Source organism: Melopsittacus undulatus, chromosome 4 (assembly GCF_012275295.1).
Source record: "Melopsittacus undulatus isolate bMelUnd1 chromosome 4, bMelUnd1.mat.Z, whole genome shotgun sequence".
In the NCBI taxonomy this organism is placed as follows: Eukaryota; Metazoa; Chordata; class Aves; order Psittaciformes; family Psittaculidae; genus Melopsittacus; species Melopsittacus undulatus.
Genome location: NC_047530.1, coordinates 48,700,110 through 48,716,466, shown reverse-complemented (window position 1 = coordinate 48,716,466; position 16,357 = coordinate 48,700,110). Strand labels below are relative to the sequence as shown.

The 16,357-nt window shown below is 43.9% G+C and overlaps 1 protein-coding gene across 5 annotated transcripts in view; it reads right to left on the bottom strand.

Annotated features, from left to right (window-relative positions):
• LOC101872461 (uncharacterized) overlaps positions 1–16,357 on the bottom strand; it is a 78,012-nt gene that overhangs the window by 51,036 nt on the left and 10,619 nt on the right. For 3 of the 5 annotated variants that reach the window (XM_031049147.2, XM_031049143.2, XM_031049145.2), the window contains exon 2: positions 15,349–15,430. The exons of 1 other annotated variant lie outside the window; for it this stretch is intronic. The gene's annotated coding sequence lies outside the window, so the exon portion shown is untranslated. Of the gene's footprint in view, positions 1–13,819; positions 13,962–15,348; positions 15,431–16,357 lie in introns of those variants that run through there. One more of the 5 variants, XM_031049146.2, reaches the window with a different exon arrangement.

Genomic DNA, 16,357 nt, shown 5'->3' with positions numbered 1-16,357 from the left:
GATGGAAGGGACACATGGGCACACCAAACCCCACAGAAGTTTAGTTCTCGGGACAGCTAATGCTAACTACACTGTAGCAGGTCACCTGATGTGATGCATAACATCTGTCTCTGCTCTCCTCCTCTCTTCAGGAGAACGATATGTCCATGGCATACCTTAACCTGAACAGCAGAATTTTGGTGCTGTGTTACCACAAGGTTTTTCTGCAACACAAAAGGCCAAAGAAAGCTGCTTGCATTTGGAGCAAAAGATGGAGAATTCTACAGTGCTCTGCTGTGGCATGGGACAAACAGCAACCAAGTGCTTTCAGAGAGCAGATGACAACAGCCTGGTTTTGCTGGTTCTATTCCTGAAGTAGCATCGCTCATGTTCTGGTCCCAGGTGAAGAACAAATCCTGCATGCACATCAAACACATCAAAAACATGGTTTCTCACAGGAAACCATGTCAGGTACCATGGGATGATCCAAAAAGGAAAAGGAGAGAAGAAATCCTACCAAGCAATCAGCACTCAGCCAGGCAGACAGCTGTTTCCTCTGCTCAGACCCATCATGAACTAATTTAGACATCTTAGTGCTTGGGAGCCCTTGCTATGGACAAAGGCCCTTCTCAATCTGATCTAGCACCAGCCACCAGAAGATGGGGAAGGGAGAGAGTTTTAAAGAAATCCCATTGGGAATAGAAACCAAGACATGCAGGATAAGTTTCACCAAACCTATCACCATCCAGTTTCTACTGTTTTGCTGTTGATGGATCTCCAATCCTCTCAACAAGGACCAGCAAAGGAAAAACACCAAGGCTTGGCACAGAATGAGAGATCTATAGGCTTAACTTCTAGCCTGCTCCCTTCACAAGTCACCTGGAGCAAAAGCCCCCAACATATGCACTAACTGGCACAGCTTCCCCTTTTCCTCCAAAGTCCATACCAATTAATACCTCTATATGCACAAAGCAGAAATCGAGAGATGCAAAGAAAAAATCTTTGCTGAGGCAAGATCAGAAAAACCCACCACCAACACAGAGCTGTTCTCTCCATGCACCACAGTAAATTAAGCTGCTGGAAAGTGTACTTCTACTCTGGAGCATAACAATCAATTCACTAGATGCATTATTATTTCCACCAAGCCATCTCAAGTAGTACTGCTCTTGCATAGGAACCTGTGAGTTGGGCTTTGGATGCATTAGATTGTCATGAGGATGAACATCAATCCTGGCAATCTTGAGGAAACAGAGCTGGTTGTTCTTATCACAGCATTTGGAAAACTAAAATGAGTTCATTCGCAGCTTTCAGTACTTTTAAGTGAGTGACTAAATGAAGTGAGCAGCCAACTTCTGTCTTCCTCTAAATGAACCGCTGAGAGCACTGCTCTCCCTTCATTTTTAGCTGGAAAGACAGCACAGAGGTATTCAGATACAGAATAGAAACACTGATAAATTGCCTTATGTTTCAGCAACAAAACAAATGCAAGATGTGCAACAAAATGCCTGATGAGTAATAGATGTGGGGTGATGTGGGCATGTTTCTAAATTCCTTCTTTTCACTATGCTCAACAACTCCTCCAGCAAGAAAGTCAATGCAATGAAGCACCGAACACTTTTTCAACTAAGTCTGCAATTACCCTATTTTCTCTCCAATTAGAATGTCAGTTGTAATCCTCTTCAAAGCATCCACAGTGTTTGCCTAAATGCAGACTGCAGAGCAGAAGTCAAGGCAGACAGTACATTGTCATGAAATATGAAGCCATGGACATTACAAAAAAGGCATCTATGTACCAAGGTGAGAAAACAAAGCCTGCAAGAGCCACTGGTGTCATGCAAACCATGTTAGGAGCAAGGAACAACTGTTCACAGTGAAAGACCATAAGACAGCAGATTAAAGAAGCAAAGAGAAGGAAATAATTAGTGACCCACAATTGGGCTGTGGCATGTAACTTAGAGAAAGCCATAGGATGTGTCTGCAAAGTAATAAGCAAACTGCAGGACAAGAAGATACTCTGCAGCTGTTAAACCCAGTGACTCATTCTTCTTCCCACAGGATGCACTCTTGTCATCACTAGTAGGGGGTTACAGGCCAAGTTGGACCTTGGCTGGAGCCAGCAAGCAGGTCTTCCATTCCTGAGCTAACATACATTGTCATTGCAGCAAAGCTGGGAGAGGTCTGGGCTCCAGCATTTAAGCCCTCTCTCTGAGCACTTTAAAGAGACCATCTCTGCCAGGAGTCTGCAATGTGAGCAAATCAAGGAGAGAGATCATTGATGTTTCTAACTGTCCTTGCAGAGAGCAACCACCACCTACTCTATCTTGGGCAGAGAATTTGGAGGGGAAACATAATTTTCTCTGGTATAGAGCCCAGAGCAGTGAGATACATCATGTCCTGTTTTCTCCACAGCACGTCACTCTGAAACAGAAACTGCAAGTGTTCAAATGGACATGAACAAGTGAAGCAATTCCTCATTAACCCAAAGGCAGCTCAGACTCCAGGACTGAGATCCTCCAAATGAGGATTTACTCAACATCCACAACCATCAGGTCATTACAAAAGGAATCCATTCCCATTAATTGGCTACAAGCTTTACAGAGGAAATCTGAGGGCAACAGGCATCTCCATCTACCTGCACATCCCTACTACATCAACTACTGCAATCTTAGATGCTGCAACAAGCAGACCGTGCTTACAAAACTCCTGCAACACCAGGCAGGACAAGCTTCCCTGAATATTCCAGGATCACCTCCTTACACCACAAGCTTTTCCACAGCGAACACTTACCAAAACCATTAATTGATGGATGAGGCTGAACGGCTGTGAAAAATAGTACACACACAAGGAATATGAAGGCAGTACTGTCACATACTGCTGAATAGAGGGGATTTGAAGCTACTTCATTCCTGTACCTGTCCTCTAGCAGTTGAAGGACCAGAGCACTGCTCCCAAGCAGTTCCTCTGTTTCACCAAGTGTCCTAGGCAAAACCTGGCACAAGCAAACCTGACAGGGCTACTCCAGGTGTGGTTTTGCTCCAAAACAAAAATACCTGTCATTAACAGGAGAAACATTCATGGCAAAGATGATGCTGATCAGCTCCGCTTTAGAGTTGCTCTGTCAGAAGATGCATGAACACAGAAAGGTCCAGGAAACAGGTTAATGGCTTAGGCAGAGGACATCTCCATCTCCCTTGAACCAGGGACAGATGCAACACAAGTAAATACAGAGCAGAGCTCAACAATCCTTTTCCATGCAGCAACCAATCACCCAGAACAAATTAGCAGCAACAAAGATGAGGTGGAGTTCTCTTATTCTGAAGGTTTTTTAGCCACTTCTGCCCCAAGAGAGGACTTTATCCAGATCATTCAACTTGTCCTCCAAGGCAAGGTACCTTGTCAGCCTTCTGCCTTAATGTCAGAAATCACATTTGCTTGCTAGCTACTTTCCAAGAAGGTTGACAAAGATTTGGTTTCTCTGCACTCCTCCTGTACTTCCCACTCTCGGCAGCTGCTTCAAGCATTCATGCATGCTATGAGCAACCAGGCACTCTCACACCAGGTTACTCACTTCTGAATACAAGGAGCCAAAACTTGTAATAAAATGATAGGTTACTAAAATTTTATGAGGATTCTCTCACCAATTGCTGGTTAAATAAAAGACTGAGCACTATGGACATCACAGACAGTAAAAATGAGTGAACACAAAAACTCTGGACCAGGCATCTCTCAGTCCACAAAGAGGTAAAGATAAGTGACATGGCTCTAGCCACCTCCAGGGCTGGCAGAGACCATTTAGCAATGGCATGCAAACCCCTTTGTTATTGGGAAGGTACACGCAGAAACATGTTATGCTTCAGGGCACACAAATCTCTTCACCAAGAAGATTAAAACCAGGACATCCCGTCAATGGGGTCTGTGCATTCATGGTCCCCCAGCTGTGAGAAAATGAGAGCTGACAGCAGTGTCAATACAAGCAGCCTGTCCTCTCTCCTGTTCACTAGACTTATGTGCCAACAATGCAGCCTGTGGTCATATCATACCTACTATTTACACTGAGCTACAACAATCCTTCTTCTCATTTCCTCTCCCACCTCATACCAGCCAGGCTTTTGGCAATTAAAAGAGTAACCAGAATAAATAGCCCTCCTGCTCCCCTGTTTGCAGGGGTGCATCCTTAACCCAGCATTGCAAATTACATAGTAATGAAAACACTAACCTAAGCATCTCTACCATGTGCCAAACTTTCAAATAAACTAACCCACTTCAGCACAAACCTAAGTGTCCTACAGACCAGGGCTCTCACCATACTGACATGGGGAGATGCTTGTGTAGAGCAGCCAAGCAAGATCCTTGGTGCTGCTGCGCACTGGTGCTGCACTCTGCTTTACCACACAAGCTGAAAATGGAGGTGGATGCTGGGACCAGGTTCCCTTCCTCCCCACTGTACTTCTCATTGCAACCACAGTGGAGAATAGAATTAGAGCTGCCCTAGAAAGGTGCAGCTCAACTCATCTAAACAAAGCAAGACCTGATACACGATTTTCCTGCATCCTAGCTCAGCATCTTATGCCAGTCTTCCATCACCCAGATTGCTTTTGCTTAGGACTGCATGATAGGCAAATGTGCATCACCCTCATCAGGCTATGATAATGTCTGGAATCTCCGAACTGTAGGTTACTGGTCAAAGCAGTAACCCTTTGGAGGTGTCTGATGACTTGTTTTTATCTCTCTCACCTATATCATTTTATCTGAATAGCAGATGCTTCCTTTGTTAGTTTTGGTTTCTGTTCTGTTCAGAGGTCTGCTTGTTTTTCTTATTTGAGTTGCTCTTAACAAAAAGCCCAGCTCCAGGCTGTGGCATAACTCATGCATTAGGCAGCCAGCAGACTGTTCTTTTTGATCTGTTAGTAACAGCTGGTTTTTTCTTTTCAATTCCAGGGTGAGTAGCTTAGCTCAGCCTCCAGGGAAAAAATACAGCAATGTCATATCTCAAACTAAGCAGAGTGCTTCAGTGCAAAGCTTGCAAAACACACACGAGTTGGTGCCCTCCAGCACCTGCTCAGTAGATGAAACACACCAGGGGACAAGTATACCAAACTGAGAAGGCTGACAGCTCCTCCCCTCACCTCTTTGCTTCAGAAGTGTCCCAAAAATCCTCTCAAGAACTCAAGGGAATCCAATCAGCATCCATCTCCCTGCTACTTCCATTAATTTTAATTCTAGACTTGGAAAGAAAATCACATGCAACTGAAATTAATCCAAAGACTTGTCTTTGGTAGGGTCACATTTCCCACCAAAAAGGAGGTGACTGTCTAATTTGCAGATCAGTACCGCTTATAAAGTACTTCACTAAGTATGACTGCTGTGACTTTTCAAGTTCAGTCCAATATCCACATAGTTAAGTATAACATGAATAGTTATTTCTAAAAGTAGTTGTATGAGACTTAAAAAAAATCACGCTCTGAGCATTTTGCAGGGTCTTTGTATCATATCAATATATACATCTTATGTTCATGTGTGCAGCTGCAACTATTAAGGAAGTATTAAGATCTAACTTCTAAATTATTAGCACCAGGTCTGTTTTCTCACACCTCATCCTTGCAGCTTTTGCAATCTTGTGAGGGATAGCAGAGAATTATTTTATGCATACCAATACAAAGATGACAAGGAAGCAAGTACAGGAGAACAGAACTGCCTTGCACCTCTGCAACATGTCGACTTGGAAGCACAGAACCAAAGCCACTGTAGCTAAACTAGTATACCACTATCATTACCTCGACAGCACAATTAATACATTATGGCAAAGTTATAATAATAGGCTCTTTAAAAGGTAGGCAAGCTGCAAACCCTATCCATATTATTTTATGTGACAAAGTGTGCCAAGCCTGATACTGTGCTCGAGCAATGGAAAAAAACAGACTTTTAGGCATATCCCCAAGACAACCACTCACAAGCAGACACAGCAGCTGGTTTTTCCACAGATGCTGCGAGCTGGGTATGCTTGCAGGCTTTTCCATACCAGATGTACAAAGTCTCTCGACTCAAAGTTTAATCCAAAGGGTTTCCATCAGGGAAGCAAGAGTCTCTTTCATCACATGCCTGCCAAACTTCTAAGGCTAGAAAGCTCAAGCAAGCTGCATAGTCCCTGGATCTTTTAATTTTTTTTCCCCCAAATTAACAGACCAATAGCCTTGGCATCAGGCTACTTACAGAAATCTTCCCTCTCAACACTAACACTAAACATTTAGCCAAGAAAGCTTCTTAATTGAGGTAGAGGACCAGCTAATTTAAACATAATGCAGCCTACCTGGAGGAGTTTTAATACACCAGCCAAAAAGAGTTGAAGAGAGAAACTGCTGCAGCGTAGAGATGACAACTGCTCATCTCATCTTGGAGGCCTTAAGGGCATCTCTAATTTTGGTGGCAGTAAGAGAAAGAAATGACATTTTCTCTCAGAAATAATATTCAGATAACTAACTGAATTCTAAATTTAGGCAACTGTCAATTACAAGGCCTTCTGAAAATTTATTATTTTAAGTGAGCACTAATTCTAACCAGGTTTTCTAAGGAGGAGCACAATCAACCTCTTACTTTATACCTTTTGCAGTTTTACGTAATCATGATTATACCTACCTAAGGGATGCTGCAGTGACATGGTTAAGTCTTTCATTGAATTATTTCTTCATTTAACCTACATATAAAGCCTTCTAAAGGCTGAAAGTCAGTATTTTGGCTGGTATATGAAAACAGCCAAAGAAATAGCTGCTTAGAGCAACCTTAAGTGAAACAAGGCTAAAGAATGAAAGAAAGAGATCCATCTTTTCCTATGGAAATAAAAGTCATTACCATGCTTGGGGTATTACTCCAGGTCAATACAAGCAAGCACTTCCATATTTTTGAAGATAAAAAATTAATATCCCTCCACACCTATCACCAAGCTTCTCAGAGTGGCTGACACAGGAAGGCATGACTTGAAAAGAGGTCAAAGACTGAAACAGGAGGACACAACCTCCTCTACTCCAAGACCAACCCATCGCCAGCAGCAAACACACATACTACAGCTGCCCTGCCACAAAACTTAACCAAGGAAAAGCATCTCCCAAAAAAACCTAGAAAGGTTTTAACTGTGAATAAAAGTACTCAAGTTTTAAACACATGAACTCAAAAGAGATCCTCTGAGAAATGTTCCTTTCATGTGGCTTCTCTAAAGGCATTGTCATTACAGTATAAAGCAGAGAAACTAATTCATTCAACATGCATTTGGCCTCTAGTTGCTTAATCCAAACATTTTTCTATGACCATTTAAGCAGTCAGATGACATGGAGGATGTTTTGACTAGAAGATGCACCACTGTTTTTTCACATGTGGATTTTATTGCAAAATTCTGGTATTAGACTGGAAAAAAAATCTAATTCAAAGGACAAATGAGAACAATGAATTAATAGAAAGTTAATGATCTCTAATTTTGTCCCATTCTCCCCCTCCACCCTTTTTAATTTTTTTTATGTTTTCCTATCTTAAGGGGCACAACAGCTAAAGGAGCATTTTGCTCCTTTCAGTGCACCCCACTCAATCACTCAGTCGTGCCAAGTACTAGGATTGCACCATTCAAACAGTTAACACTCAGGAAACTTATCTCCTAAGCATCAGGATCACAAGCTGCAAACACTGCAATGTCATGTAATTGGCTGAGAAGATCTCAGTGACTTGTTGTGGGTGGCTCACATCCTGTCCTGAGCAGTTTGCTCACCACAGTTCTCCCACTGCTGGATCCCAGGTACCCAACAGAAGAGGAGATTTTGCCCCCCTCAACAAAATTAATGTTCGATAGCAGAGAGGGGAGAAGTTGGACACTTCCTGGAAGACACCACTGCTATGCCACAGATACCACCTATCTGGGTTGATATAACCCAGAGCCTTTCACCAGTATTCAGAACTCAAAGGGCAGGGAGGAAAATTCTAAAATGCAAATAAAGCCCAGTTCTCACTTAAAAAGGTATTTAGTTCAAAAAAACAAAAACAATCTAAGTGGAGAAATTAATTATTGCAACTCATTTTAAATTAGGGAAGCAAATCTAAGTCTTTGCACAGCCAGAAGATCACACTCTGAACAAACCAATGGAGGTTTGCAGATGGACACCATCCTGACCATAGGGTCCAGCTTTTGGGTGAAGAGATAAATGTCTTTGGTGTAAAGCTATGTCATGCCTGGTAAACGCATACTGCGTACAGATCCTAATACTAACCTGTTATTTCTGGAGGGAATGAGTGGGTGGGAAGGAGCGCCGGAAACAGGCACTGGGCTGGAAGAGGAGAACAGATTTAACACGTGGGATGCTATGTAGAAACCAGAAGTAGTGGGGCTTGTTATGTTGTCAGAAACGTTTCAGAACTCCATCAAGTCTATGAAATCCGGCTTACAGCTGAACTTAGCATGATCTTAACTGAAACCTGGCCAAAACCCAAGCAAAAACCCTGCAAGAATCATGCTTTCAGAAACTCAAATGTGAGCACTACAAAAGCAGTTTTCCTGCCTGGAGCTTTGAATACGAGACCTTCTGTAACAGGAAAGAAATATTTTCTGCAAAGTGACCCCAAGGACTCCAGAAGCATTTAGGAGACTGCTTTAGTCAAAGGGAAAAAAATAAAAAGGCCATAAAATTGGAAGACAATGTGAGTAATGTTGAGCTATTCATTCCAAAATGAAAGCTGCTGCTTGGAGGGAAGAGGAAATGCCCACCACAATAGCTTTGGAAAACACTGCCCAAAACCCTCAGGGAAGAAAGAAAAAAAAATACATACTTAGAGAAATCGAGGATGATAGAACTAACACAGAAGAATTACAGCAGTTGCACATTAGGAAATAAAGACCAAGAAGAAAATCGCCATGGTTGAGCTGTTTATCCCAGCTCTCACAAGCGTGCTTCTTACCCAGTTTAACCCTGGAGTGGATTTAGCCAAAGCCCAGCACAGGGTTTCCAGCAGCTCCCAGCACTTACACCATGCAGGGATAAAGCCCCAACTCCTCCCACAGTGGAGGAGTTTGGTCCCAGGCGTGGGACCAAACCAGCCACTGCCCTGGCCTGCTGGCACTGCGCCTTGAGGCTGTCTCTGCTTAGCACTGTACCGGGGCAGAAAACAAGGAATGAAGGATTGATCGTGGAGGGAAGGAGGCACCTCATCAGCCATGTGTGCCCCTCTCCATCCCCCATGTCTCAGAAACAAGCTACACCTCCTAACATAAAGAGTGAGGGCCCTCCCGATATGGGATGATGTGCACATGGAATAAATATGGGGCTGTGGACAGGAACATGAAAAAAATAAAAAAGGAATTTCAGGAATAAGTGAAGCACCAGTCACCTCCTTGCACCAGCATCTCTCCAGCCTCCAAAAGCTTATCACAGGCCCTGCTGTAGCAGTTTTGCAGGGCTAGAGAACATAAAGCAGAGAGAAAGTTGCAATTCTAGAAAACCACCAGAAACCTTTACCTTCAGGTTGCCATTCCCACCTTCTTCCTCACTATCGTTTTCCTGCACCTCGAGAGCCTGGTGTGAGAACCTCCAGCATCCTCTCAAGGGCACTTAAAGTCCAATCATAGCAGCATATCAGACAGATATGCCTTAACTCTGATTCTCCTCTACTGGGTAAAAATCCAGGAGCAATGCAAGACCAAAGATCTTGTGTGGCCAAAAAAAATGGAGTTAATGTGGACTGCCTCATCCATAGCATCCTACATCCCAACAAGGGATCCAAGCAAGATGCCATAACTTCAGTTTCATAAATCCCCAGCACACTGAAACCAATGCTGGTGGCTTCAGCGTGCTGGTGTTCAGTAATGCTACTGCTCTCTTTCCCTTGCCTTCAGTTACAATACCTCAAAGACCTAAAAATACTAGTTATTATTTAGCCATCCAGTAATTCTTCTGAGAGCTACTTAGGTTGAAAAAAAGAACCCTTATCAGATGTGACCAACAGCACTTCAAAGCAAAGCACTGGCCTTTGTCTAGAAGTGGCACTATTCAGACAGTCTCAAGAAAGCATTAAAATGTAGCCCAAACAAGTCTTAATGAAAGCTGTATTTTTTATCTGAGGAAAAAAAGCCAAGGGAACTACATGGAAATACAGCCAAAAAGAAAAAGACACAATCCCTTATGAACTGATAAAACATTAAATAGCACACTGCATTTATAACATAAAGGGGAAAAAAATAACCAAATAAACAATATCCTTTGTGTTTAGTTTCTTTCTAATTCTGGGATATGTTTTTATTAGCAAGCCCCAGCTTCACGTGAGAGTAATGCAAAAAGGAACACAGAAACCCCAGAGTGAATGACAACTGAAGAGCAGCCATCCATGTGGGTGCTTCTCTTTCCAGAGCAAACAGAAAGTTTTCCAGTGAGTTAACCAAGGAAAGGGAAACTTCACAAAGAGCCACAGTGGGATCTGCCTGGAGAGTATGCTCCATGCAAGTATCAGGGTCAAAACCATTCCCCCTGCCCACTACCAGCAGCCCTCCCAGATGTCCATCTTTTTGCTGTTACTTCCCTTTTCAAAACTGCAGCACAAGCTGCTGGGAAGCCTGCAGTGTGTGGCAAGTAATTACAGAGCAAAGCAGAGCAGAACAACCTCGGGATAAGCAGCAATTTAGATAGGCACTGATCCCTGACCCTCCATTAGGGCTACATGAGATCTCTGCATGTGAAAGCAAATTGAAAGACACTTTAATTGGCATCATCATGCTTAGAGGACCGGGTAAGCATGAACTGTGAAATCCTGAAAGAACAAATCTATATGCCACACCTGCTCATCTGCTCTAAACAAAGGCTCTAAAAACTGTCACCTGAACCTCGCAAAAGACAGCTCCATCCTTTGCTGCAGGGAAGCCAGAGCCAGCCTTGCCACCTCTGTAACCACACAAGCAGACCATGGTTTCAACATTCAGCTGCAGATGTGGCTGGTCCTTGCCTGCCAGACTACCTGGAACTGGAGGATGTCAGCCAAGTGAAGCTCTCAGTCTGTCAAAACCCAGCATATTTGCAAGACACAAAGGCTAGAGCAGATGAAGTCTTGAATCAGGCTGTTCAGCTTCCATTCAGCTCCTTCCAGAGCCTTTCATCTATCACCACTAGAGACAAGTTACTGCTTTGGACATAAGCACTTGAGACACGAGTTTGGTCCAACCCAGGACAGCTATTTTCATGGTGTCTTTGCCAGCAGATTACAGTATATGCCCACATACTTTAAGCATATTTCAACAATATCAGCAGAAGTTCACTGATACGAGAAATATTTTCCTACCAGAGTACTCTGAACTTGAGGTGGACACCTCCTCCTCCAAGCGCTCACCAGCTGGAGCAAAACCCTCCTTGCTTACACCCAAGGGTCAGAAGAAAAGCTGACCAAAGGATGACCTGAGATTCCTGCTCATTTCATAACAAGCCACTGTAAAAGGAAACTGAGCTGAGTATTCACATGCTTAAGGCCATTTAAAGTAGAGACTGGCTTTCTAATATATCAGGATTCTTCTGGCCTCTTAGGGCAAGAGACACAAAGGAAGAGAAATGCATTTCTTTTCAGGAATATAAAAGCACTCCTGATATAATGGGGGGGAGGGGGGAAGGGAAGTCCCCCATAAAAAACATAGAAACAACCACCCACAAACTTTCCTAAGAAAAAGCTTTAAACTTGTGAAACATCTATATCCACATGTCATCACGGGTACAAGAAACATGGGACCAACCACTAGCACAACACTGGGACACATACTAGATGTACTGCATCCCACATGGGCAGGGGATTTGCAAATAGGATTGCAAGGAGCAAGTCCCCAGGGAACCAGGGGAAACTGAATAGCCAAAACAATCCTAATTTGCCAGCTGATACAGAGGTTTTCTCAACAGGAAGATAACAGGTCTTAGGAAAACAAGCCGCCCCTGGAGAGAAGAGTATCATTTTGGCACTTAATTTTTCCGAGTCTTCTCAGGAAGAGTAGGAAATGGCAGAGACTTCCCCCATTGCATAAATTCTTTTATCAGGTTAAATTAGATTAATTCCCCCTGGGAAGACTACTGCTCTACACAGCTGATGGGTGTTCTTGCCTTGATTCTCATGGTGCTTCTATCCCAGTGACAGAGAAAGCATTTAAAAGCTTCACAGAATCACAGAATCCCCCAATTCTTTCACAAAGATATCACTCAGCTACCTGCAGGCAGCATATACCCACTTGGACTGAACACAAAATACACCTAAAAATCTATTGCAACTTCCCCTCTTTCTTCCGGTTTACAAACAACTGGAAGAAAATTGAAACTCAACAATTTCTCCTTGCTTTCTTAATGGAACCATGACAAAGCTGCCCTACAATTGTCTGCTATCAGGGGACAGAGGAGGAAAGAAGGATAAAACAAACTACAGGAGTTAACCTGCAGGAGCAAACAAAATAGTTATGTGCTCAGACATGGAGTAAAGCTGCATTTGTCAGAGGAGTAAGTATCAAAGGTTTTGAACATAGTCATTCACTCCCTGCTGTTACCCTCAGAGGGCTGGTGTCTGCAGCATTAACAGCTAATGGTAACAAATATGCTTTTGTAAAAGGAGTGGTGGAAATGTCTGGGGAGATGCAAGAACAAGAAGGGAAGATCTCTAAAGCTCTGAAGGGTAACTGTTCACATGAGAAGCCAATTCAAGACCCAGAAAGGTTAGGAGCAGTTGGTGAGAGCAGTGATGCATATGAAGAGAGTTTGCCCCTGGAGCAGCAGCTTGGGAGAAGAGGAAGAGACAGCTGCAGCACTGCCCCAGGTCATCCCACAGGGTATCTAACAAGGGTATTCAAACACAGGGGATGATAGTGCCTGAATTATCACAAAGCTCAACCCTTGGTGAGCCGCCAGTGGCCCCAGGACAGGGGAGCCCAACAGGACAGTGCAGAGCACTGTGTGGATGTACTCTTCCCATAGATGCTGTGTTTAAGGTGAGTTTGCTAACTCACTGCTGAACATCAGGACAAGAGGTTGGCTATGTCAACCACCAGACCCGGGACAGCAGCTTCCGTCCATCCACTGCTGGTCAACCTTCGTGGCAGTTGTCACAAGGAAAACCAAGAGCAACACAGACTGAATTATGCACAGCAGCAAATGCAATGCAGTTCACAAATTGCATTACCCATCCTTATGCTCTCACAACAGTGGCTTAAGCTATTTTTTCAAGTCAGCATTTAGCTTTTTTGCTAGCTAATACAACATTTCCTCTCCCTTCCCCCCATCCAAGTATTTGGTGAAATAGCTTCTTCTGCAAATTGTGCTGCAAATGCTGAACTTTTGCCAGTTAGACAGGGAAAGCCTTGTTTAAAAATAAACCACATTTCAGAAAATAGATCCTTCCCAGTATGATGAAGTAGTGGATAATGCATGCAAGCAGACCTGCCAGGAGAACACAATCTCCAGATTTGCATGAGAATCTCAAGCTCAAAAGACAGACAGCCATAATTACCATGACTTGCCTCATCTTAAAAAGCACAGTTAGGGGAAAGAAGAGAGGTAGGGGTGAGCGTGCTGGAGTAAATCAAGTTTCCACCTGTTCTGGCAAGAACAGAAGTGCCACCACTGCCACTTGCCTGTCCTCCTTGTGAATCAAGCTGCTCATAACCCACAGGGGAGGAAGAGGTCAACACACCTCTCCCTGCATGGCCACTACAGGAGGCAAAACCTTATTACAGGAAATTTGCTACAACTTGGGCTTTTGCCACCTGAGTCACCAGGAGTCTGGAGCACTGACTCACTGTCGGCTCCCTCCAACTCAGACATACCTGTGACAGCTTGCTAGCAAATGAAGGCACTCCTACCTTGCTGTTCCCCTCCTCGTTACAGTTCTCCCTTCATCAAGAGGCCTTTATGCCATAAAATTAATGCAAGAAAATGAAAGCACAATGAGAACGCTCTCATGGGAATTCCAGGCAGTGCTCTACTAAGCAGCTATGCTTTAAGCTCCAAAGCAGAGAGCACATCTGCTCACATGGTGCAATAAACCCCAGGAAAAACAGGGGAATTGGGTGGAAACAGCTCCACCCCAACTCCTACTCCTCCATTGTGTTTGTTGCACCACCCAGATAGTCCTGATGAACCAGGTTTTCAAGTAAGATTGCTTTCCATAACAAATCCATTTCACTTTTTTAGGGATCAAGGAAGCTTCACACAGCCAGTCATGGCTATCTCCTCCTGCAATCAAAATGGGCTGTTCAGGAAGACCAAATGCAAGGCAATACCATTTTGGGATGAGATTTATCAGGGACTGAAATTTGCAGAAGCAGCTTCTTTTGCTTTTACAGCAAGCTGAAGGCTCAAAGTCAGCATGCCAAGCCAACCCCTCCTTGTTCATTGATGGTTCCGTGGAAGCATCCATCTACCCCCTTCTCAGGCTTCCCCTAAGCAACCACAAATGGCAAAATATTCCACTCCAGTTCCAGTGGTTGCACACACACCTCTGATCAGCTGCGAACATAATTCCAGTTAATAAAAAAATAGGCTGCAACCCAGCCCTATATTTTCTCCTCCTCAGAGTAATGCAGGAATTGAGGTGCAGGCAGACCTGTTAGTAGCACAGTGCGGGGCGTCACTAAATGCATGTTTGGCATCTCTGCAACTAAACCGACTCAAACAGTCCACTTACACTGCCAAACAGTTTCAAAGAGCGCAGACAAGATTTTTTAGTTGAGCACGGATGCTTTAAAGCAGTAACAAATCAAATAACTCAGGTAAAGGATGCACTGGGCAGCACAGAGAAGGCACTACTCCACTGCTCCTGACAGCAATCCATGGCAGAGCAGAGCATTAATTATCCAGGGAAGAATAAGCTGCTACAGGCTGTTCTTGCTGTACATTAAGAAAACAACAGCAGATTTGTTCGTGGTTGGATAGCAACAAGCAAACATCTTCCTCCCACCCCCTCTCTGGGCTGCAGGCAGGCGCATGCGGTGGGGGAGCTACCACAGGCCAGCAGAGCAGCAGGGCAGAGTAGTGGTGCATGCAGCTGCAAGCTCACAGCCACAAGCTCGACTGGAATCCTCCAGCTGGTGCTACGGGAAGGAAAAGGCCATGTCTGCGTTTGCAAGGAGCCTGGCCTCCAGGAGCTGCTCTCCAGCGATGCTGTGGTTTCCAATGTTCTCCTCAGAGCACTGCCAGCAAGGCTAAATGTAGACCTTATCTTCTGCTTGGCGTTTCCACAACACAACTGGATGGTAAAAAACCTATTCACTGCACAATGTCCTCTCCCACAGTACCTGTCAATTCATACCTATAGGGCAAACCTTGCACAGGTTTCACTTTTGGACACATACAGGCCCTCTCCTCCTCACCAGGAGCACAGCAAACATACCTGTTCAGAGCATAGGCTTCTTTTACGGCAATGACAAGGAGCCAGAACACAATCCCCATCAGTATACAGGAACTGGCAAATCCTGTAAGCATTACAGAGAACATTAATTAGTGATAATAATAAGAACTGGCTGATGAAAGGGAAGGATGGCAAGGCAAACCTCGCAAGAGGTGGGAGAGTGCTAGATCTCAGTCCTGAAAAACCTTCTGCCTAGCCTTGGCACCACAGTGGAGGTACCCAGCACAGAAGTCAGGGGACTTCTCCAAAATCAGAGAAGGAAGCCAAGGTAAGAGGCAAGATGGTAAGTCCCAAACTAAGGCTGGTTGTCCAGCAAAGCCTCCTCAAGAGTCAATGCACTGAAGTTAATATCTAGGTATAGGAGCAAAAAAGAGGCTGATAAATGGGATGGAAGTGGTCACCTGCACAACTCCCCTACTCCTCTCCATGAGATGCTGCTGAAAATCTCCTGCTCCACAGCACTTGTGCAATTTCTTCTAGATTGCAGAGCAGGTGAATCCCATCTGATATCAGAGCCAGTCTGCTTCTGTCTTCCCATTATTACTATTATTATTATTATTGATTCATCACTATGATTTCATAGTAAGTGGTTTTATTTTTCCTACTGATTGCTCTATAAGGCTTTGGTACATCAGTCATGCAAAAGACATCTTGCAGCACTTAGCAAAAGCTGGGACAGAAGTCACCTCCACAGGCTTCAGCAACACCTTGCTGTGAGCATGCCAAAGAAAAGGCATCAGGAAAAAAAGGATGCTTTACTGGTAACAGTTTTAAGCAGCCATAAGGAGACATTTTTCTGGTGATCCAACTGAAGCAAAGATGACTGCATCTAATACAGCTTTAATTTTCCCATTTTGTTCATACAACAGTTCAGGGACAGCAACGAACATGGTGGATGAACAACCATCCTTGAGCACACTGTAACAGAGAGAGGATTTAAAAGTGGGAGGAGTTAAGAAAACAACTGTTAAGAAAACTGGGACAATTTCTC